Raw genomic sequence first — 22,709 nt, 5'->3', positions numbered from 1 at the left:
CTCATATGTGTGATCAACATCTGGTGTTTTGCCCTTGAGATTATTCAGGTGGTATTTATACACCATCTTCCTTTTCTACTCTAGTCTGCCATCAGAGCCCTATCTTGTCTTGTGTTTAAGGGCAGACATCATTCTGCAATCTTTTCCTTGGAGTGAGTGATGCTAAGTCATAGCCCACAGACAATTCACTCAAAAATCTTCCTCTAATGATCTTGAAGCCCCTCTGTCCTAAGATGAGGGTTAAGATGTAAAATCACACACCACTTCTCTTAGGAGTAGTGTTCCTAAGATAACTACCTCCAAAGAAATCTTCTTCATGAGCTTTCTCTGTTTCATTGATGTATATGTTGTATTTAAGTGATTATGAGCTGCGCAAATACTTAGGACTTCTTCCATTGTAAATATGAACCTTCTTTGGAATGTCTCATCTACAATATCTTGGTTCCTTCGCCAAAACCTCAATTTTAGTATTCTTTCATTCATACAATAACACAAAGAGGTATAGTTTAGGTAGTGATTTTATGAAGATATAAAAGTGTTCTTTATTTTTTTTTAATCATTACTTATTTGACTTATATGCCAAACATTATTCTAGGCTAAGGAAATAAGATAGTGAACACGCTATATAATGTCCCTCTACTCATGAAGCTTATATTTTTCTGAAAGCAGGAATACAATTTTAAAAAGGAAAAATAGTGTAATTTCAGACAAAAGAGATGAGTCACAGTGTGCAGGTGAGTAGGGAGACCTTTTAGAGAAGTTTCTAAAGGAAAATCTGTGAGAAAGTGACATTTGTACAAGAGTTGTTAAAATTAATTGAGAATGATTGAATCTACATTGTAGAATAAAAATTCATAGATTTTAATATACATAAGCACATCTGGAGAACTATGAATAATACACAGGGGAAAGTTTTATATACATTACTGGTTCTTCCTCCCTAAGACTCAACTCTTCTAGGGAATATTTCCTGTTCTGATCCAGTCAGGTTCCCTATCTTCCTCTTCAGTGGGTCCCACCCATCTCTGGCCTACACTGGGATGTTTGTGACCTTGTATCAAGGCTCTTATTACATTTGTAGATTATTCTTAGTCTCTGCTAATGAGATCGCTGAGTTCGTTTTCAGTATCACATCTTAATCACTTGATTTCTGCAGACGTTTTCTTTCTCCAAATAAACTCTTCAAAATGCCTGCTGCTCTGTGCTCATTAACCTGGGAACTGCTTCTCTAACTCCAATTTAAAAATTATCTTCAAAGGCTGAGACTCTGTCTTGATCAGGATTCTCCAAATAGTAATAAAGGAAGAAGGACTTTAGAATCTCGAGTGTGAAAAAAATTCAGTGACCAAATTTCCATCTGCAAGTGGATTTCTTCTTTATGTAGAAGTACAGACTTTATTCTCTTGCAATGTAGCATAATTAAGATCTACCCCATCTCCCTGTCTGCCCAATTCCCACTTAATCAGTTCATGCTCAATAAGGTTTAGGTTACTTAAAGATAACAAAATAATTAGTTAATGAGTAAATGAATGAGCAAAGAGATGCATATTTATCAACTAAGAAGTGCTTTTTTTTTTTCTTGTACTCTTACTACTTTTAATCTACAATTGATTTAATATAGGCTTCATGATGAAGCCCTCATGTAAACATATCCAACATTAGAGTGGTACTACATGTCAGCATAAACATCAACATTTTTCCATTTGTTGGTGATATTAGGTCGATGACCCATATTTCTGTAGAACTGCCACTTTGATGGGGTACACTAAAGATCTTTTAGATGCACCAGTGGTCTTAACCCAGAGCCAGAGAGCAGCCATTCCTCTCTTCGCCCTTGCCAAATTTCATGTTGCCAGGGAGTGTATTTTCCTGATATATTTTAAGCTTGCTTGAATAAAGCTGTTTCTGTATACCATAGGTTTTGAAATAGCAAATCCTGAAATTTACTTTGCTCTTAAAGGACAAAAGAATAAATTATATACCATAATTGATAAATTAAAAAAAAAAAAACAGTTGCAGGTAAATGGAGTTTTTGACGTTGAAGTCAATTTGGAAAAAAATGAACTTATTTAAAAATAAGCTTGACAGGCACTTCCCAGAAGAAATACTATGCCCACAATACTGTGTTCCCATTAGAAGAAGCGCCTAATATCAGGGAATAATGATAAAGATCTCATGCGTGTTTGTTCCTCTCACAGAGTTCAAGAACATTATCACTGGCTGTCAGCCACACTCTCATTAAATGGCTGTTCAATGTGAAAATTTGGCCTTCATCAAGGGACTTCACTTTACAAACTATAGCATGTTGAATCTCTTGTCTCTATCTTCAGTGAACTGCTCAGAAAACTTTGTCTCAGTTCTCCATCAGACTTTCAACCTAACAAGAGAGATAAATCATATTTGACTTGAAATCATTTCTGCAAAAGATATAACTAAAAGGTATTAATTTGATTAAGTCAATCTCTTTGTGTATTGACAAGAGGTCCCTGAAGTAGAGAGACGATCTAAAAACTATAGATCTATGGAGATTTAGGTATAGAATGCATGCAGGCCACTGAGATGGTGATTGTTGTATAATTAGGCTCTGAAACTTTGTTAGACCTGTTCTCAGAGAGTTTCAGTCACCTTGACCTGAAGAAAATGCAGAAATCTCTGACATTTCAGGGTATAACCTGAATGGTATACCATGCCAAGGATATAACCAAATCATTTAGGTTTTGCTTGGATGCTCCAGGAAACTACACTGGAATGGAAAATAATTGGAACGACCTTGTTTTAAAATAAGATCGACCCTTGAAGTTAAAGGAGGCACAACGAGTGGTAGGAACGAGGGCAAGGGCCAGACTAACAGGATACTATTCTCAAAGGTCTAAGAATAGCTAGGTGGAGATGATTCCTTGACACAAATACTCTCACAGGCATAGGGAGCATGGCAGTGGGGAGTTCAGGACAGCTGCATTGGTGGCAAACGGCAGTGTTTTGATTTCTCTTATCATCATCCTCTTATGTATCCCCAAGCAAATATTCTTTATTCTATCTCCAGAATGAATCCTTAGTTTTCTAATTCTCTCTATTCCTGCTGCTGACACTCAAGATCAAGCCATTTCATGCATGCACTATTAGCCTACTATTGATCCCTTCAATCAGTTCTCACACATACCCAGAGTGACAGTTTAAAAGTCTAAATCACTATATATTTCTCCAATATGAAACCCTGCTAGAGCTTGCTATGGCATATACAGTGCGAAACAAAGAACTTGCTTTCCCTGGCCCATCAGGCCTAACTCTCTGCAGTGGTTTGAATGGTGACTCCCTAAAAGATATGTCCACACACTAACCCCTAGAACTGTGGATATGACCTTATTTGGAAAAATGACCTTTACATATGTAATTAGGTTAATATGTAATTGAGGTGAGATTATCCTGAATTATCCAGATGGGCCTAAATATAATGTGTCCTTATACGAGATATCCATGGGAGAGACACATGAGGAAGAGAATATCATGTGAAAGTTGTGGCAGAGGTTGGAGTTACACAGGCACAAACCAAGGAGAACTTGGAGCTACCAGAGATGGAGGAGGCAAGGAATAATTCTCCCCTAATCTCTTTGGAGAGTCCTACTGGCATCTGTATTTCAGACTTCTAGCCTCCATAACTGGGAGATAATAAATTTTTATTGTTTTAAGCCATCAAATTTGTGATCATTGTTATGGAAACCAAAGGAAACTAATACAATTCTCCATTCACATCTCCTAGTCTTCTGTTCGCCTACTTTATTCCTGCTAAACTAGCCTATTTTTTCCCCTTACCAATTTTTAAGTATAACATGCTTCTTGTCTTGGTCTGTTCGGCCTGTCATAACAAAATATCACAGGCTGGGTAGCTTATAAGCAACAGAAATTTATTCCTCATAGTACTAGAAGCTAGAAGTCAGAGATCAGATGTCAGCATGGTCTGTTGTGCACCCTCTTTCAGGTTGTTGAGTCTTCATTGTAGGAGCTATATATCTTTATGGATCCTATTAAGGCACTAATGCCATTCGTGAGGGTTCCACACGCGTGATCTCATCACCTCCCAAAGGCCCCCACCTCCTAACACCAACACATTAGGCATTTGGATGAATTTTGGGGGTGGTGAGGAACAAACATTTACACTATAGCACTTCCTCAAACTTGGATACTTTTCATTAGCTGCTCTTTCTTCCTGGAATATTTTTCTCCCAGATCTTTTTATGTCTGAGTTCTTGTTATTCTTGAAGTTAAATGTCTTTTTTTCACAGACGTTTTTGTAGACCTAATCAATACAATATTTTCTCTCAGTCATTCCCTGTGTCATCGCTTTTTTATTTTCATTTAAATACTTATGTCTACCTTATCTTTTCTGATTTTTTTTATTATCTGTGTAACTCCTAAACGAAAAGCTTCATAAAGTGAGTTTTCTTCACTGTCTGACTCACTGCAGAATTCTGAGTGTCTAGAATAGTCCCTGATATTTAGTAAGCGTGCCAGAGGGGGTTAAGGTGGTAATGTCAGATATCTAGAAATTTAGGGAACAAGCCAGGTCCTTAGTCATACAAGGCCTAGAATATTGGATATAATGACAAAAAATTATACTCATGAGAGAGGACAGAAATCCCATAAGAGATTACAAATAAATAGGAAGGTATGGTCTTGGGACCAAACTGGTAACATTTCCTAAAGTAGTACAGAGGATAGAGTATAAGCTATTGGAACATAAGATCAGAGCTAAATTCGAAGCAATGATATCATGAGGCTGAGTGTGAGAGTTAGGCTAGAGAAGAAGGCCAGGATTTGTTCTGCCTATAAGTATAGGTCCATCAAATGAAGAGAAGGACTAACAACATTGGGAACAAGTCAGGTATAGATAATATGAGACAAAGCCTACAATTCCCAAATTCTTTGACAAAGAGAATACTTGGCTTTATTATAATCTATACATAATAGTTTTCTAGTGAACTAGATCTAGGGGACTAGATTCCAATAGGGCCCACTGTAAATTAGGTTTAAGTTTGAATACAATAACTTTAAATGATTCTATATGTTCTCAATGGTGCTGCAATATTGCAGTCTAGAAGAAGCCATATCCCATAGTAGGCTGACATTGTGCTCATCATCTAGCTGGGTAGGAAAACATTTCTGATGATGCCATTATTCTTCAGCCTTTTATATCCTATCCACCTGACAGGCAATTTAAGAAGCTTAAAGAAGACATACTAGTCCAAATAAGAAATTAAGGACTGCATATCATCTGAAGATGATAAATACATTTGAGAATAAAGTAAACCAGGGACTATCTAGTAAGTGACCAGGAGGTCTTGGGAGCCATTGTGTTAGAACCACCATCTTAGTGAATTTTCCACAGGTTGGGGAGTGCACTTATGTAGTATCCTCAGGGGGTGGGTTGTGACTTTCTCATAACATTAGCTTAATGAAAGCAGCCAGAGACCTGTGGAAATCCTACCTTGAAGCTGGTAGCCATTTTAGAGTTTCCAGAGATAGGGTCTGTTTAGATATTCTCTCATGGGGTGGAGCTCGTCTCATAGAAGTTATTTCAGCATTTTTCATCCTCTCTGACTTTCTCACAGGTTCTTTGTTGTTATTGTTAGCTGTATATTTTGAAAATGAAAAACAATCGATTGGAGGAAAAGGCCTACTGTATGTTTGTTTCTGTGGGCGTAAATGTGGAATAAATATATATAATGCATGGCAGCTGATATTTTGTGTCATTTATCTTCACTTGAGAGGAGAGATGGGATAAGTCACTCATGGCTGTGCCAGTCCTGATTCATTCTTCATCACTACACTCATGAAGATAAATGCCACATTTACACAGACCACAGCCATCATGTGTTCTTTCAGACCAGAAATTTAAATCAGTTAGAGCAGGAGGTCAACCTGGTGCTGTTATTTGAAAATCAAGGACACTTTGTACATAGCATCTCCTACTCCCACACATCCTAATTTCTAATGTTAAACTAGAGTACTACTAGCAACTAAAGAGGTATTTAAGTAGCATATATATATTTCCATCCATGTCTATACTTTAGATATTCCCTTCAATTCAAAAAGTTTTATTTCCCGCATATGCCCAGCACAGTGTTCTGCAGTGGCAATGTACTGATTAATAGGATATGGTCTCGGTTCTCCAAAGGTGATAAGCGGCATAATGAAGAGAATACTATGGAAAAAATGATAAGCAGGTGGTCAATTCTCTCTGTAGACAAAGGAGCAAGTCAGAATAGAGCCACGGAGAAGTAATAATATTTTAGTAACTATATTAAGAGAAAACATCATAGACACCTGAGCGTCCCATGATATGCAAATGACTGTACCATTGGATTTTAAGGCTGTGGCTAAACAAGTGGGTGACTCTTCTGCTCTGTGCTTGTGGGCCCTGCTACAAGTAATTAATAGACAAGACCCCTTTACAACCCAGTACAAAATGTACTTATTCTGGTTTTATTTTTAATTACCCTTCCACTAATTAAATTTTTGAAGTTATAAGACTTTCTATTGAAATAAAATATTAACTCTTTTTCCTTTGGTTGGTACATAAAATTTACATAACTGGAAGTAAACTGAAATGATTTTCATAAATTCCAGAAATTTGATCAGCATACTAAACATTCCTAGCTTGTTATTTTGAAAACTTTTATGTTAAACCGTATAAATTGTTGATATCAACAGTTTTCGACCTTGGAAATAGCAATTTGATAAGGTTTGCTCTACTTATACTGATTTAATGACTCAAATTCAGGTTTCTGTTCAATTGTTTTTTCTTTTCTTTATATAACCAAATAAGCTGTTTGATTCCCTTCTTCAAAAACATTTATTGAACACATACTACGTAGCAGTCACTGGGCTGTACCTGCAGATAAGTTGGAATAGTGCCTGTTTGGATAAGGCATGTAGTCTAAATGATACAGAAAGACACATGAATAGATAAGTACAATGTGGAGGACTAACACAATAGTTGATAATTGTTCAATAATTTTTTAAAATTCTTCCCATATGGAAGTAATAATGTGGTATGTTCAAAGAAGCACATAGAAAAAGCAAGTTCCTTCTAATGTGGAGAACCTTGGAAGGATTCATAGCATAAGTACCTTCTTCCCTCCCTTAACATGTTCACATTAAGGGAGCATAGTTTGGGCCAAGCACTAGCCTAGGGCTCCAAAGATTTAGCTTCATATACTAACAGTTACCGTATGAGGTTATTAGGGTGTTTTTTTTTTTCTTTTAACATGATCACATTATTTAACTTCCTTATACTTTAACATTTTTATCTGCACAATGGAGAAATAATCTCTTCTGCCTACTTCCCATAATCGTGAAACTCAGGATAATATATATGAGATGTTTTTTTCATTTGTGATATGTAATTTTTAACAAAAGAGACCATTCTTATCACCAGCTTACTTATTACCTATCTTGTGTTTATGGTGATGTGTAAAAGATCAAGGTAGTTTATCACCTTGGTTTATATTTCCCCAGGTCCGGGCATGATCATGTATTGAGGGATGAGTAGTATTTGGCACCAGATAATCATTTTCTAAAAGTGGGTGAATTGTTTACCCACTCCCCAAGTATTTAGAGCAATGCTTAAAAAGCAATGAATGAAACTCCCTCAGATAATAATAATCATTCCTATTTTCTGAGAGCTTATGATATGCCAGGATTAACAGTTTATGGGCATCACCCCATTTCATGTTCAGAATAACCCTCTGAGGTTGGCTCTATTATTATCACACGCACTTTATAGATGAGAGAATTAAGCCTAAAAAGATCATAGAACTTGCCCAAGTCACAAAATTACTACATCTAATGACAGAACTTACCAACTTAACAACTGTACCCTATCACATGCGCTGATCTAGGATTCAGCATCATCTCCATCTTTGTACTCCCCTTTTCTCCCCATTTTCTCCAGAAAAGCCTTCAGAGTCTCTCAATTTCTCTAGGCTTTCATTTCCTCATCTCTAAAATTGGACCACTGATGGACTCCATCGTTAAACTCCAAGTTTATATAAACTCTATGTCCTAGGACCTCATATTGTTGGAGGAGACAGAAAACACATACATACTTACATCATATGTACACACATATGTATTATCTCTAGTTATGAGAAGTGCTATAAAGACAAATAAAGCAGAATAAAGGGATAGAGAATTGTGGGGGTTAGAGGCAGTTATATTTTAGGCAGTATAGCTGAGGAAAACCTCTCGGAGGCAGAGAAGGGGCAAAATCTACAAATATTTGGATGAAAAGTGGTACCATCATCATGTGCATGCATAGCTATAGCTCTATCTGGATGAAGAACATTCCAAGCAGAAGAAATAGCAAATGCAAGTTTCCTGAGGAGCAGTGTGCTTGGTATATTGGAGAAACAGCAAGGAACCAGTGTGGCCACAGTGGAGTGAGTAGAGTGATAGCAGTAGCAGGATAAGATCAGAGAAGTAGGGAGGGATGCGGAACAAAAATATAAATGGCCTCTTAGGCCACCGGAAGCAGTTTGATATTATTCTGAGTGCTATGGGAAGCCATTGAACATTGAACAGAAGACTGAAGGTAATCTGACTTTTATTTTGATAGGATCTCTCAGCTGTGTGGAGAAAATACTGAAGAAGGGCAATAAGAAAAGCAAAGGTGAGGAGAAGTGATGTGACTCTTGATATACAGGATTTTCAAATATAGGCAATAGGATATAATGGTGATAAGATATAGAGGGTAATAGGATGCAAAAGTGAGGATGAGACCAAAAAATTAAATTTTAAGGGGAGTTTGGCCTGAGCTACTAAGAGGATGGTCCCTGGACCATGCTTGGAACATGGTAGGAACCTAAAATGTTTTGTTGAATGAATTAATGCATGCATGAATGAATGGAGTTACTATTCGAAAGTCTTTGTGAGGAATGGAGGTTGAGTTCAAATTAAGAGTTTCATTTTGGATAGATTGATTTCCTATGCATCCAACTGGAGGTCTTGAATTAGCAGGTATGTATACAAGTCTGCATTGCTGGCTGGAGATATATGTTTGATAGTCATTGTAGATGGTGATTAAAGCCACTGTGGGATCATTTAAAGAGTGAGTATAGATGAAGAGGTACACTAACAAGGTGCTTCTTGAGGTTTAGTGGACCAAGAGTTAAGGCCAAGAGTTAAGAACTAGTGATGGAGGCTGAGCATAGTGACCAATGAGGTAGGTGAAGAATCGGGTGAGTGGTTTTCTAGGAGCCAAGTGCAGGGAGGACAGAGTGGTTACTGTGTCTAAGGCTGCTAATTTTTGCCCAAAATGAGAATTGGGTACCTGATTTAGCAATGGACATAATTTTTTACCTCCCACCTCTTCTTTATCCCCACTACATATATTTATTGTTATCCATTGCCTTTCTCACACATTACTATAAATCCCAGGCACATTAACTTATAACTCATATAAGTCATCTTTTATGTGTCCTACTGAAGGATAGCTAATCTTAAAACTATGAGATTTGGGGAAACTTTCTATAAGATTGAAAGATTAACACAGTTTTTAAAATAGATGATGGAAAATCCATTGATCACCTCAGATGTAAACTTTAATTATATTCAGTTTTACTTATATAATAATAATAATATTCATTAGTGGCATATTGCTTTGTGGTTTGAAAGCTCAAAACCATCTAACACAGTAAAATGCTCAGCTTCAAAACTTACACCAACAGACTATACCACCTGCTAACACTTTTCTGAAGAGTCAACCACAGACCCACACTTCACTCCTCTTCGTTCCTTCAAGATTTTAACACCTGCCTCACTGTTATTCTCGCTAATCCCACTCTTGATATAATTCTTGGTAATTTCAATAGCCACGTCCGTCCCTCAATCCCAATTGCTAATAGCATGGGCTTTTTCCATCTGGTCTTGCTCAAGATTTCCTCTTTGTACAGTTTGCACCACCTGTATGTCTAAACTTTGGCTCTAAAGATCTGTATCTGTTGGAATTAGAGATTGTTTAGTTTATTTAATTATACTTTGCCAAATGCCAACTCTATCTCTTCATGTTTCTTTGGTTCAAGTACTATATGGCCCTCAATCCTAGATTCTAAATTTTAATTTGCCATTGCCACAGGAGTGTTAGGAATGGGGTGCATTAGGATGAGGGATGGGTAGGATGTGGAAATGTTAGTATCTTGTTTGAGGATGTGGGGGGAAAAAAACAATTGGAATTTGCAGCAGACTCATGTCAAACTCTTAACATCCCACTTGACTTTTATAATTCAGAGTGTGCTGTTTAAATGTTTCTTATCCATATTCAAAATCTATTATCTCATTTGATCTTAAGAAGTAGTTTTGATCAAGTCACTGGAACAGAGAGAAAATGGGAATTGCTTAAGGTCATGCATCTAGTAAATCAGAACTAATTGTAGACTATGGATCTTCTGACACCAAATGCATTTTTTTATTGGCATTAAACAATGCATTGTTCCAAATGGCCAGTGATTAAAATAGCTGCCTTGGTTTTTTTTTTTTCCCAGGAGAGTGTTAAAATACAGTGATGATTCAATAAATGTCACCAGTGTTGTCTGTGGTGATGATAGTGGCAGCTGATCGAGAAATACGCCGAAATTTTCTAATGTTTTTTTTTTTCTTTTTTTTAGGTTGTCAAACACATTCCCTGTTTACAGCATGGAGACCACAGTGGAGAGCTAGGTGGGTGATGATTCATGATAAATCTTTCCCACAATATGCTGAATACCACAATAGCAGCTAATGTGAAGTGGTTCGTTATATACTGTCAAATCCAATAACAGCAATGACTGGCTTTGCTAGCACGAGCAACTCGTGGGAAGCCTAGCCACTCCAAACCACTACTGAATTTCAAAAAACACCCACAATATACTAGAAAAGACATATTCAGAGTCATATTTGAAAATTTCTTGTATGTTTCTCTTTGTCAGTTTAGAAACAGCCTTCATGTTTTCAGCCTGACACCAGAAATGACTATCCTTGAGATGCCCTTCTCTTGTGAGTGCCTCCTCCTTCAGTCATATTTAAGGGCTAAGATTTTATAAGAGTAATGCTGGCTCATGGACAGAGCTGGATTGGTGGTTCTCCTGTGGGAACATCTCTGAAACTCCCTCTTCTCCCTCTACCAGTCAATCTTATCATACACTCAAACACATTTACCTTTTACTGTAGCTCAGCCCCTGTGGGTGACATTTCTACCAGAAGAAATTGGGAGGCAGCAGTCCAAAGCTTTGACTTCTTGCTCTGTGATTTATGATTATGTGTATTTTTATCTCTATTAAATTGTAATCTCCTGGAAGGCAGGATCCTGGATTTTTTTTTTAGTACAGTGCCTATGAGCCATAGTTGTCTCTTCATGAATATTTATCAACCAAATTAATGCGACAAATTTAAAAAGTCCATAATTACGGAGTTTAATCTTCCCTCCTCTTCCCCTAGCACAGTGCCTGACACATGGTAGGTGGAAATTATGTATTTTTTTAGCGAAGGACCAAGGTTATGAATGAGTCCATGGACAGATGCTTCCTTGGGGCCAAATTAAAGGCTAAGCAAACCTTTTTCAATTAGGAGTGAGAGAAAAGTGATGACTTCTAGTTATTTTTCTTTAGGCCACCAGGAGTAATGCCCTAAAAGTGGTTGTTTATTTTGGATGGCAAAAGCTAATCAGAAGCTATTTTCTTTATTTTTATATTCAAATGTCTATAAAATAGAAAAACACCAGAGACCTATTCATTGTTCACAAATGATCTATGGGGTAATAATGAGCTTGCTTTTCCAGCTGTGCTGCACTTTGGTGCTATCCTGGGTTTAATTGAAAATATGCTGTGACCTTGGTTTTGTTCACTGGGCATGAGGGAGTCTAACTGGCATGAGGCCTCTTAAGAGCTCCCTTTTAACAAATGTCATTTAGCTAATTTGGGGTTCGCCTGTGGGAAGTAATGTGTGAAGTCCTGCAAAAACCAAAATGCATATTATTTGCATGCAATTCACATGAAGCTAATATTTCCCCCCCCAAAAAAGATTAACTTTTTATTTTGCCATACCTATTTGTCGAATTCTAAATGCTATCAGTATGATAATAGTATTGTCCCTAACAGTCTCATGTTTCATCATAATTAAATAAACAGCTTGTGAATTGCAGTCCAAAAAATGTCTGTGTTCCACTCTCAACTTAAGGGGTTTCCATAGAAACCGTGGGCAGCAAGTTTAACTGACATTTATTGGACTTGAGGCTATATGCAGCATTGATATCTGTCTGTTTTCCTCTCTGTCACTCTGTGTTTGTCTCCTTCTCTTCCTTTAACCCTCACAATTCTCTCCTCCTCCTCCTTTTCCTCCTCCCCTTTCTCTTATTAGCAATGAGGAAGTAATTTGGACTCAGTTAGATTTAACAAATGCAATAATACTAAAATGAACTCTGATACTTAAGTGTAATTGTGTTATTAGCTGGAAATGTTTTTCTTCAAAAACAAAAGAATTGAGAGTGAAGTTCTCTAAAGTAGCATATGCTGGTAAGAAGGAACCCAGTGGAAAGTTTGCAGTCTACATATCACAGTCCACATGCATAGTCTAGCCATGGATTTTCCTTGACTTAGTCAACACAGACTGATGTTTCTCTTCAATCCTAATTTTCAGTCTTCTAAATGGAGCACAAAATCATTGTGCAGATCATATTTCAAGAGAAAAGAGGAATTTACTTAAGAAAAGAAAACGCATACTATACATTTATTGTTTACCTACTGTGTGCAAGATATTTTGCTAGGTACTTTCACTTAGGTTATCTTAGTTAATCCCACAAAATTCACTGTCAGGCCGGAAAAAGGATCTGGAGCTAGTGCTTGAAGTTCAGGCCCCACAATGGGCGTGGCTGTAAAGCTTTGGGTAGAGTGCTGAAATGTTCTTGGTTTCTCAAAGACAAAATGAATATAAGCACTCCTAAGAAATGAGGTTATATTCAGATTAGATATGATATTGTAGCCAGTATACTGTGATAGTGATGTTCTCCTCCAACCTGTTAGAAATGAGGAAGAGAAGTTGCCGAAAGAGTAAGTCATCCAAAGGTAGAAGGTGTACGTGTACATTACAGTGGTTACCAGGGATCGGTGTAGACGAACCTGGGATCAATTATTCATGTGATTTGGGGTAACTGACAAATTAACAGCGCATGTACTTCATGCAGTCATTATGAGGATTAAATAAAACTGTATATGTAAAGTACTTAGTGAGTGTCACATAGAAAGCTATGTTTTGTGCTCTGTTTCCCTCTATCCCTCACCTTTTTGAATCATTTTATTTTTAGTATGGATTCAAAGTAAAAAGATGATGGGTTTCCAAAGTCTATGTAATACTTATAGTTTAAAATTTTCTCACAATTCATAAACTGTCTCAAGTTATCCTGATAACAATGAGAAAAGAAAGACAGAAAATATTACACCTACTTTACAGGTTAGCTTAAAGAAGATCCAGAGTTGTTATTGACAGGATCTCCACATAGTAAAAGAGGAAGATGAGGTTTTATCTAGTTCTCTGAAGTTCTTCTTACAATTAAAACTCTCAAAGGCCATTGTTGTTAATTTGAGTCAAATGTTCATGAGCTTTAAGGCTTAAATCCAGCAGATATTTATTCATCTTTCTTACGAATGATGAGAGGAAGAAAATTTTGGCGAGGAAGGAAAAAAAGAAGTAAGGAGAGGATCATTTCAAAATCTGTCTCTCTCAGACCTCTTTCCAGGTCATTATCCCAGGAGACATGCAGAATTACAATTCTTGGTCTCAGGAAAAGAGGAGGCATTGATTTTGCACAGCAATGTGCTTTAGTGTTTCTGGTTGGGAAAAAAGGCTGAGATGAGAAGAAAAAATTCAAAAGAAGTCAGGTATCAGTCAGAGATGTTGATGAGAACCTAGTGAATTCAGAAGAAAGTATACAACTGGGACAAGGGTGTGATGGAGAATGATTGCTGGAGTGATCGTTGACATACACACGTACACATGGGTGCACCCACATAAACACATCCACATTTACACAGGATTAATTAGAATGGACATTTCTTTTAAATTATAATCCTTTTTATGGCCTCAAAGAGCTCATACTAGGAGATAAAATGTTAGCTTCACCATTGTTATTTGTTGTATGTTTGTTTTATTACTAGAACGTTTATTCCGTATTGTCTTTGAAAGAATCTCTGTAAGCCCCTTTCTCCATTGTGTGCGTATTAGCTTAGTTAAAACTAAATAATATAATTCCTAGAGCCACTTAGTCAGATACACAAGAATAATAGTATGTCACAATGTGCTGAAAGCATATGAACGAGTAGTGGTGTGGCAGGCAACCCCTCTGTGTTGTGGAAATCCCTCTTTTGCACAGGATCCCTCACAAACGTTGTGCGACATGTGGCACCATTGCCAAATTAGTACATCTTAATCTCTTTCTTATGTCTATAGATAAAACTGAATTACAAATAGAAATGTAAATATTTTTCTTCTCTTCCCTAATGGATCATCTTGGTAGCTTTGGGGTTGAGGAGAACGGGTAAGAAAGGAATCTCTCTGGATTCTTGAGCAGGGTCAACAAACTTTTTGTAGACAGCCAAAGAGTCAGTATTTTAGGCTTTGTGAGCCACATAGTCTTTCACAACTACACAATTCTGCTTTAATGTGAAAGCAGCTGTAGATAATACATAGATGAATGGGTGTGTAAGCATTCCAATAAAACTTTATTGACAAAAACAGGTGGTGGTTCAGATATTGCCTGTGGGCAGTGGTTTGCCAACTACTGATCTTAAGAATTTTGCCTGCATCTCCAACTACTTTCTATTTCTGTTGACATGGCAGTTACAGCTTAAAAGATAGGACTGGAGAGTGTAGGACTGACAACCATTATCATACTCTACCTTATTTTGTGGATTTTACTTTTTGTCATGCTTACTTTTTATTAAAATTTATCTTGTCAGTATTTCTTGAGCATAGGAGAACACATATTCTGTCTGCACTTTATAGAAAGGTACAAAAAGTTTAAGTGGCTTGCACTGGTATCATCCAGCATCTATAATATTCACCTATAATGACATCATAGTGTTTTTTTTCAATTGGATTATTCTTTCTAAAATGCATCCTTTAGAGAATTAAGAAAAGTGGTGGCGGAAGTAACCAAGAATTATTTTCATTATCCAAACTAAGAAAAAGTAGTTAACTAATGACTTCAATAGAGACATGCACAAGCTTCCCTACTTCCTTATCTCATTAAGATACTACAGGGGACCAAGTTCCTTATTGCTTTTTATGTATATTCCTGATTTTTTTCGTGATTTACTTAAGGATATAATGCATTGTAGACAAATGAATACAGAAAAATAGAGGGAGTTCTTGCTTTGCCCGGTACTGTGTTAACTGAAGCTTGTTCATATTGGAACTGAGTCCTCATTTTACAACGTTCCATGGTAACTGAGAGCGAATCTGTTATAAAAGCATTGTACCAAAAAGAGTTCTTGGTTCCGGTATACGTGACTTATGGTTAACACGGCACCAAGCAAAATGAGAATGGACTTCAGTAAATAAATAAGAATCCCATTTCCACATGTCTGCATTTACTGTATAATTCCCTTTTTTGTGGTCATTAAGGGGAAACAAAGAAATCACTGATTACAGTCATTTCCATTATCTGACATGTCATCCCCAAGGATTCCTCATTATGCAATGTTAACAGTGTCGAGGTTACTTGAAACCAGTTCCCGTTCTAATTAGGAGGCCATCCCTGCTATCTACATTCTGATTAAATGACGTTGCCTGGAAATCACAGTAAGAGTCTACTCTATTTCCTCCCCTTTCTCAGATCTCGTAAACACAGACTCAATTAAAGAGAGTTTCCTTATCAGGTTTTTATGGGTCATTTTTGCGAATTTATTAAACTCTTAAGTCATGCTGAAAACTGGAAGGCAGTGGCTCCGAGGTCTTCAGTGGGACCCAGGACTACATGTGCAGGACTTGTTCTGATGCTTTAGGGAGCTGAAAGAGAAGTCAGAGCAGCCGATGATGGGTCATGAATCAAGGGACCTGGTGAAGTATGATGGCGTCTCACAGAGTAAGGATTGCAGAACAGAGATATGAAAATTATGATGCCATGTCAGCTTGTATTTTAGGTAAGAGCAAAGCCTAGTCCAGGCCCTCATTATTTCATACCCGATTATTGAAATAATTTCTTAGTTGACCTTTAAGTCTTACAGTACACTCTTCCCTATTTTCCATATTATTGCAAATCTGCTTTTTCTTCAATATTCTTTTCATTTTCCTATTCCTTTCTAGCAAAAAGGGAAAATATCAAGTCCCTACAATCCCATCTCATGACTCGATATAGAATCTAAATTCTTTTGTCTATTTTTCAGTATCTGGGGTTATTTTACTTATCTTTATTAGTATATATCTCTAATAGAAGATATATACTTGTGCCCCTCTCTGCTCTATACTCATACTCACTTTCCTGTATTTCCCACCCACTACATGCCTGTTTTCCAATGAACTCTTTCTCTTCTCTCTCTCTTCTCTCTCTTAGTGTGTGCTCCTAAAATTGTTCATTCTTCTCTAGCACTTCCTGCTGTATCATAGTTCCCTATTTACTGGCTTATGATTCCCGCTACACTGTGAGATTCTTGGTGGGAGACACTTAACCCTAAGGGTCAAGAATTGAGCACTGTTCATAATACTTAGTAGGCACTCAGCAAATATTGAAGGGATAAATGCCTATGTTTTTCTATCTCTCTTAGAATGTTAGATCTTTTGCTTATCTAAATGTACATATCTTACTAAATCTCATGTCCACATAGCCTTTGCTATCTGTTCAAAACTCACTGATTTCCCCTGAACACTGGACTACTTACAATTATCCACATAATCATGTACACAGTCACTCAGTGTTAAGACCTAGGCATTGGTGTTATGAATCTGTTGTTTATGTTAGGCTTGTTTTGGCACGGCATTTCAAATGATTGATGATAGGGAATTACCAATTCCAAGGAGTTCCCTCGTAGGTAAAGTTCACACAGCATGGGTGAACATACTTAAAATCATATATTATTAGGGCTGAAATGACTTTAGATAGTCCCTTTCCCAGCACTCTCCTATTAAGTGAATCCCAGATATGTTTAGTGCTTTGCCTTAGTTTCTGTCTAGGAAATTAGGGCTTTGTACAGTTTAATAATAAACAGGGAAGAGAGTACTTGGTAAAACATTGGAAGGTAGTTTTAAAATCCAAATGGCCCTATAATTGTGGTACTTATTCTCTTTAGATTCCTTGCATGGCAATTTAAATTGCATTACTCATTACAAAAATCCATATGCCTTTTGGATGCTACTGTTGAGTTGTTTGTTTTCAACCTATAAAGGCCATGATGACCTCGTACAGGGCATTTCCTAAGAATTAATGAGCAGGTGGGAGTTAATGGTTATCAGCTCCTCCCAGCTAGTCATCAATCCAAAGGAAGCATGGGAAGCAAAGTCATTAACTGCATTACCGACTTCTGAAATCAAATCCTTCTCTACCCGCTTTGTCAAGGACTTATATTTAGGATGGGCTTGTTAGATTATTTAAATATTCTTTAGTTACTTGCTTTGTCCTTAACCCAGACAGGAAAATGTATAGATATTAATACTAACATATAAATATATGTAAAAAGAAAAATAAAAGAATAACCATTAGCCTCTGTGGACTGACAGGAGAATGTCAGGATGAGAAAAGTAATTTTCCATAGTTTGATTAAACATAACTTGAAATATTCAGCTTCTTTAATTTGCTATTCTTTTATTCCCATTTTGAACTCAGATTCTGTGGAGAGAATCATCCTATTGTACATCCTGAGAGGCTAAAACACATGTCCAATTTCTGCAGTTTAACCTCATCCAATGTTAATTTTTTTTTTCTTATTGGGATTTTGGTTGTAATTCTTTTAATGGAATACAATTTTTTTCTCATTGATTCCTATTAAATAGTTAATCTTTACTAATATTAATAAACATGATATTTTCTTCTTTGGCCTCAGTCATAATTACCCCAAATATTCTAAGACATTGATGAACAGTACCAATTCAATTACACTATCTCAGTGCATTTTCCCTTGAGGAATAAATGATGGCAAAATTAAGAAAAGTTGTAGAACAGGGATGTTCCCATTTCTTTCTGTTGGGGAAGTTTGGGAACCCATTTCATCATGCAGTGTCCTTATTCTTACATTGACACAAATTCTTTAAAGAAATGACATGGAGTGACAAATTCTCAGCTGAGTACCAGTGATTAAAGCGTGTGGCAAGGATCATTGTCACCAGGGAAGACTTCATTCCAGCACCTTTCCCAAAGGATATTTGTCTTGAAGAATTTACTCAAATCTGGGTCTAGTCCTTGGTTTTTTACTCTCCAAAATTTGATTTTTGTAGCTTGTCATAAGTAGGTTGTAGTCACATTTACCAACACATAAGAAATAGATATATAGAGCAGAATGCCAATTTGCTGTATTATAGCTAGAACTATAATAGACCCTTCAAGTACTTCATTCTGTCAATTTTTTTCATGTAGAACTTAATTTTTTTGAAGTCATATACCTCTTAGAGAATGTGATGATAAAACCAATGAATAATCTTCCTATGAAAATACACAATCACACTTCTATAAAAATTTGCATATAATTGCAAGAGTTTCAAAAATTATTTGAAATCCATTCATGAAATTCTTAATGAACCCATGGATTGAACTATGCATTTTTATGGGAAAAATTATAAATAAAGTGGTTGATGAAAAATCAAAGTAAGAAAACAATTATATAATTCAAATTACTTTAGCATCAAGTTATAATAGTCTGATGTATTAATCATTTTCTATATTTGGACTTTAGTTGTTACCAGAATTAGACAGATAAAAGTAACAATAACAACAACAAATATTCATACAGCATTGATTGTATGCTAGGCATTGTTCTTCTTAATATATTAACTCATGTATTCTCACAACAATAGGGTATATAAATCAGAATATCCAAACTCTTGGAAGTTTCACAGATGGGCACTACACACATTACTATCTCCAATTTTTTTTAAAGTCTCTATATTTTATTAGCATCCACTTAATTATATAAGTAGTTGGTAATCTACAATAACTATTATTTTCTTGAATCTATGGATTCTTTCTCTTTCCTTCCTTCCTTCCATTCTTTCTTTTAATCTTTCTTTTATTTCTTTCATTTAATATATGCATATTTAGTATATACAATGAAATCTGGATATGGTATTTAGGATACAGCTTAATGCTGGTAAAGATAAATCTTTACCCTAATCAAATATTTTCAATCACACATTTGCATGTTGATTGTTAGTAATCCACTTCTTCACAATGTTAATTTATAAGTTTTTGTTTGCTTGTGGTGTAGGGAAAGGCAAGAAGCCTTCCTTTTTTGAGGCCTCTCTTTACCATTTATACTATATTGTACAGCATTTTTGTTTTTTTGTACATATAAGTGATCTCTTATAAACAGACCTTCATACATTATTTGTTATTATAAAATTAGTTTATCATTCTGGCTTCTGATTGTGAATTGAAACGAGGGCTAAATTCATTAGTGTAATTCAGCAAATATTTACTGAATGCCTAGACATAATCCAGTTCCTCTCCTTAGGAAGTTTATGATTAAATAGGTCAAATGCTTTCTTAAACATTTCTATTCAAACATAGATTTGATGAGTGCTATAATCTTGGCATTGCAGACACTTAGAGGAAGGATGTATTAATACTGGCCAGTGAGATCAAAGAAAATCTAGTAGAAATTGTCATTGTAAAATTGGCTCTAAATTCAGGTACAATTTTGGAAGAAAAATCAGAGTAGGACGTTTCGGGACATGGGAAAAGCAGAAGCAAGGCTCTGAAAAGAAAGTAGAGGGTCTATTTTTAGAATCAGAAACAGACTGCAGCCTAGACTGTATTATGGAGAACAGTGGGAGATAAGACTGGGAAAGCAGTATGGCACAGCATCCTGTAGTGTCTTGCATGTCATACTAAGGCGGTAGTTTTCAAGAGGGCAAATTTGTCCCCCAAGGAACATTTGCTAATGTCTGAAGACACTGTAGATTGTCACAACTGGGGGTGCTACTGGCATCTAGTGGGTAGAGGCAGTAAGGGATTTAGACTTTATTCTGTAAGCAATGGGGAACTATTGGTGGGTTATGTTTTCCTGAAATGTGATTGTCTAGGTCACTGTCTGCTGTTACACTAAATCTGCAAAGTGTTACTTTGAAGATCTCCCCCCAGGAAAAACATAAAATGGAAATACCAATTATGGAGATAAAGAATAGCATGTAACAGTCATTCGATGGCCCTGAACCAGAGAAAAAAAGAAAACGAAAAGCAAGATTAAAAAAAAGAGAAGTTTTTATTCATTAATAGGGCTCCAGACTCAAACCTGTTACTGCAAAGGAGGAATGCAGGTACTGTTACAAACAGGCACATTTCTGATCATTGGAACAGTCTGATTTCATTTCCTAAAGAATGAATTATCAAGTAGTGTATGGAGCTTGAGGTTTTAAGCATTTTTCTTGGGTTATGCATTTCACTAAACCAACACAGCAAGCAGCTATCATAAAAATACAAACATATCCTTGAACATCTTAAATCCCACCCTTTAATTTGAGAAACAAGTCAGTCATCTATATTTCATTTCTTCATAAATAATCAACCTCAAAAAGTGAATATGATCAAAAGAATTCATAAGTAGCCAGAAACTTCATGCCAGATATATGTAGCTCTCCTGCATCATGTGAGGCTAAACAAGCAGGAAAACACAAATTAATTTTATTTTTAGCTTTGCTAAGCTGTTGGCTATATTTCTGGGTCTGCTTTTCTAACATAAAGTAGATTTGACTTTTTGTTGCTAAGATAAAGTTGGAGCTGCCACCACCTACACCAGTCCCTTGCCTATTCCAACTTGTTCCTTTGGATTGCGACAGAAGACTTAAGAGATCTTTTTCACCCACAGATTTTTAAATTAATGGTTCCAATGAGTTCCAGAAGCAGGAATGTGATGATCAAGAGGCTCTTCCATTTTAAAGGACATTTGAAGACTTTTGACTTCCTGCCTGTAAGAATTCTTATTCTCTGCTCTAAGTAGTTTGATCTAATGGAGCGACCCAAAAGCTGAGTCAAGCATTCGTAGTTCTAAAGCGCATGTAGGTGCAATCAATGTGAAGAAGCAAATTATGAAAACTCATGCATCATCTGTGTTGGAAATTTTAAGGCAATTGTGTTATTTTTAGTCATATACAGCAGAGGGCATTGTTTGGCCAAACTTAAAACAGGACTGCTATTGACAATAATAGATAAAGAGAAAGAAATAAGGAAGACTTCCATATAAAACAAAAGCCAAAAACCTAAAGAGAGCAAGGAAACAATGAAATGACCTTTATATGCCCTTTTCTCCCTAACTTTTCTTTGTAGAAAGGACTTCTATGAAAATAACTGAAAACTAGACAAGCATTGTTGCAGAAATTGACAAAATTCCTACTGTGTGAGTTGAACTCTATTAAATGCCGGTGATCAATTAGTGAATATGACATCATTTAGGTCCTCGATAAATTTGTACTATCTACTTTAACTATCTACTGCTTACATACCCATTAATTATTCATTCATGCATTTAACAAATGTTTGATGAGTACTTTTTTCTAGGTGAATGCCATTCAATAGGGGAGACATGTCTCTGCTCCACAGAACTTAACATTCCACTGCAATGAGACAGGCATTAAGAAAATAAATATCTAAATATATGAAAAATATCAAATAATGATAAGTACTATGATAAAAATTAAATAGGGTGATGTGATTGACGGTGATAGAGTGCCTACTTAGGCTGGGTGAGCAAGAAGGCTTTCTGAGAAAGTAAAACCTAAAGGAAACCCTGAATGACAAGGAAAACTAACCATGCAAAAAATCAAAAGACATGTGTTGCAGGCAGAGGGAACCTAGTACAAAGGTCCAGAGTGGGTGGAGGCAGGACTCTTGGAGTGTTTGTGGAATGAAGAAAGTCCATTGAGGTTTGAGAGAGAAGGAGGGTGAAGAAAGACGAAAGTTAAGAGAAGCAGGCAGGTGTCAGATGATCATTTGTTAGAGGTCAAAACAGTTTGCATTTTGTTCTTAAATAATATAGAACTAATAGGAGCATTTTAACTGAAGAACGACATGAACATATTTATATTTTTAAACTTCATTCTAAAAGCTAGATGAAGAATTAATTGTGGTAAGGCAATTGCAAAAGCAGAGAAACTGGTAAAAGGGTATTTCAGTGGTCCAAGGTGGAAATAAAGATAATTTGGTCTAGAAAAGGACAATGAACAAAAGTTGATGGATCAGTTATATTTTAGTAGTAGAGTCAGAAGAATAGTGGTATGCTGGATGTCAATAAAGAAAAAGAAAGTCAAGGAATATTTTTACATTTTTGCTTTGAGCAACCGGGTGTGTGGTAGTAGCATTTAGGGAGGCACGCGGGTGGGTTTGAAGATTTGCTTTCAGTCTATGCTATGCCATTTGGTGAATGCAATCATCTAAATATCTGCTAATGTTATCATCATCGCTTCTACTTGAGGAAGGTAAGGCCAGTTTACCAAAGACCAGTCAGTAATACTAAGTAATACTAAGCCAACACTCCAACCCTCCT

At 36.3% G+C, this 22,709-nt stretch overlaps 1 protein-coding gene across 2 annotated transcripts in view; it reads left to right on the top strand.

Moving 5' to 3' along the window:
* The window catches only part of LRRC4C (leucine rich repeat containing 4C), a 184,439-nt gene that overhangs the window by 149,342 nt on the left and 12,388 nt on the right, over positions 1-22,709 (top strand). Inside the window, exon 3 of one of the 2 annotated variants that reach the window (XM_011356841.1) lies at positions 10,662-10,713. The exons of the other annotated variant lie outside the window; for it this stretch is intronic. The gene's annotated coding sequence lies outside the window, so the exon portion shown is untranslated. The remainder of the gene's footprint in view (positions 1-10,661; positions 10,714-22,709) is intronic. 2 annotated transcript variants of the gene reach the window in all.

Source organism: Pteropus vampyrus, unplaced genomic scaffold (genome assembly GCF_000151845.1).
Source record: "Pteropus vampyrus isolate Shadow unplaced genomic scaffold, Pvam_2.0 Scaffold31, whole genome shotgun sequence".
NCBI classification, from domain to species: domain Eukaryota; kingdom Metazoa; phylum Chordata; class Mammalia; order Chiroptera; family Pteropodidae; genus Pteropus; species Pteropus vampyrus.
The sequence above is the reverse complement of the archived record's forward strand: the minus strand, read 5'-3'. Positions and strand labels throughout refer to the sequence as shown.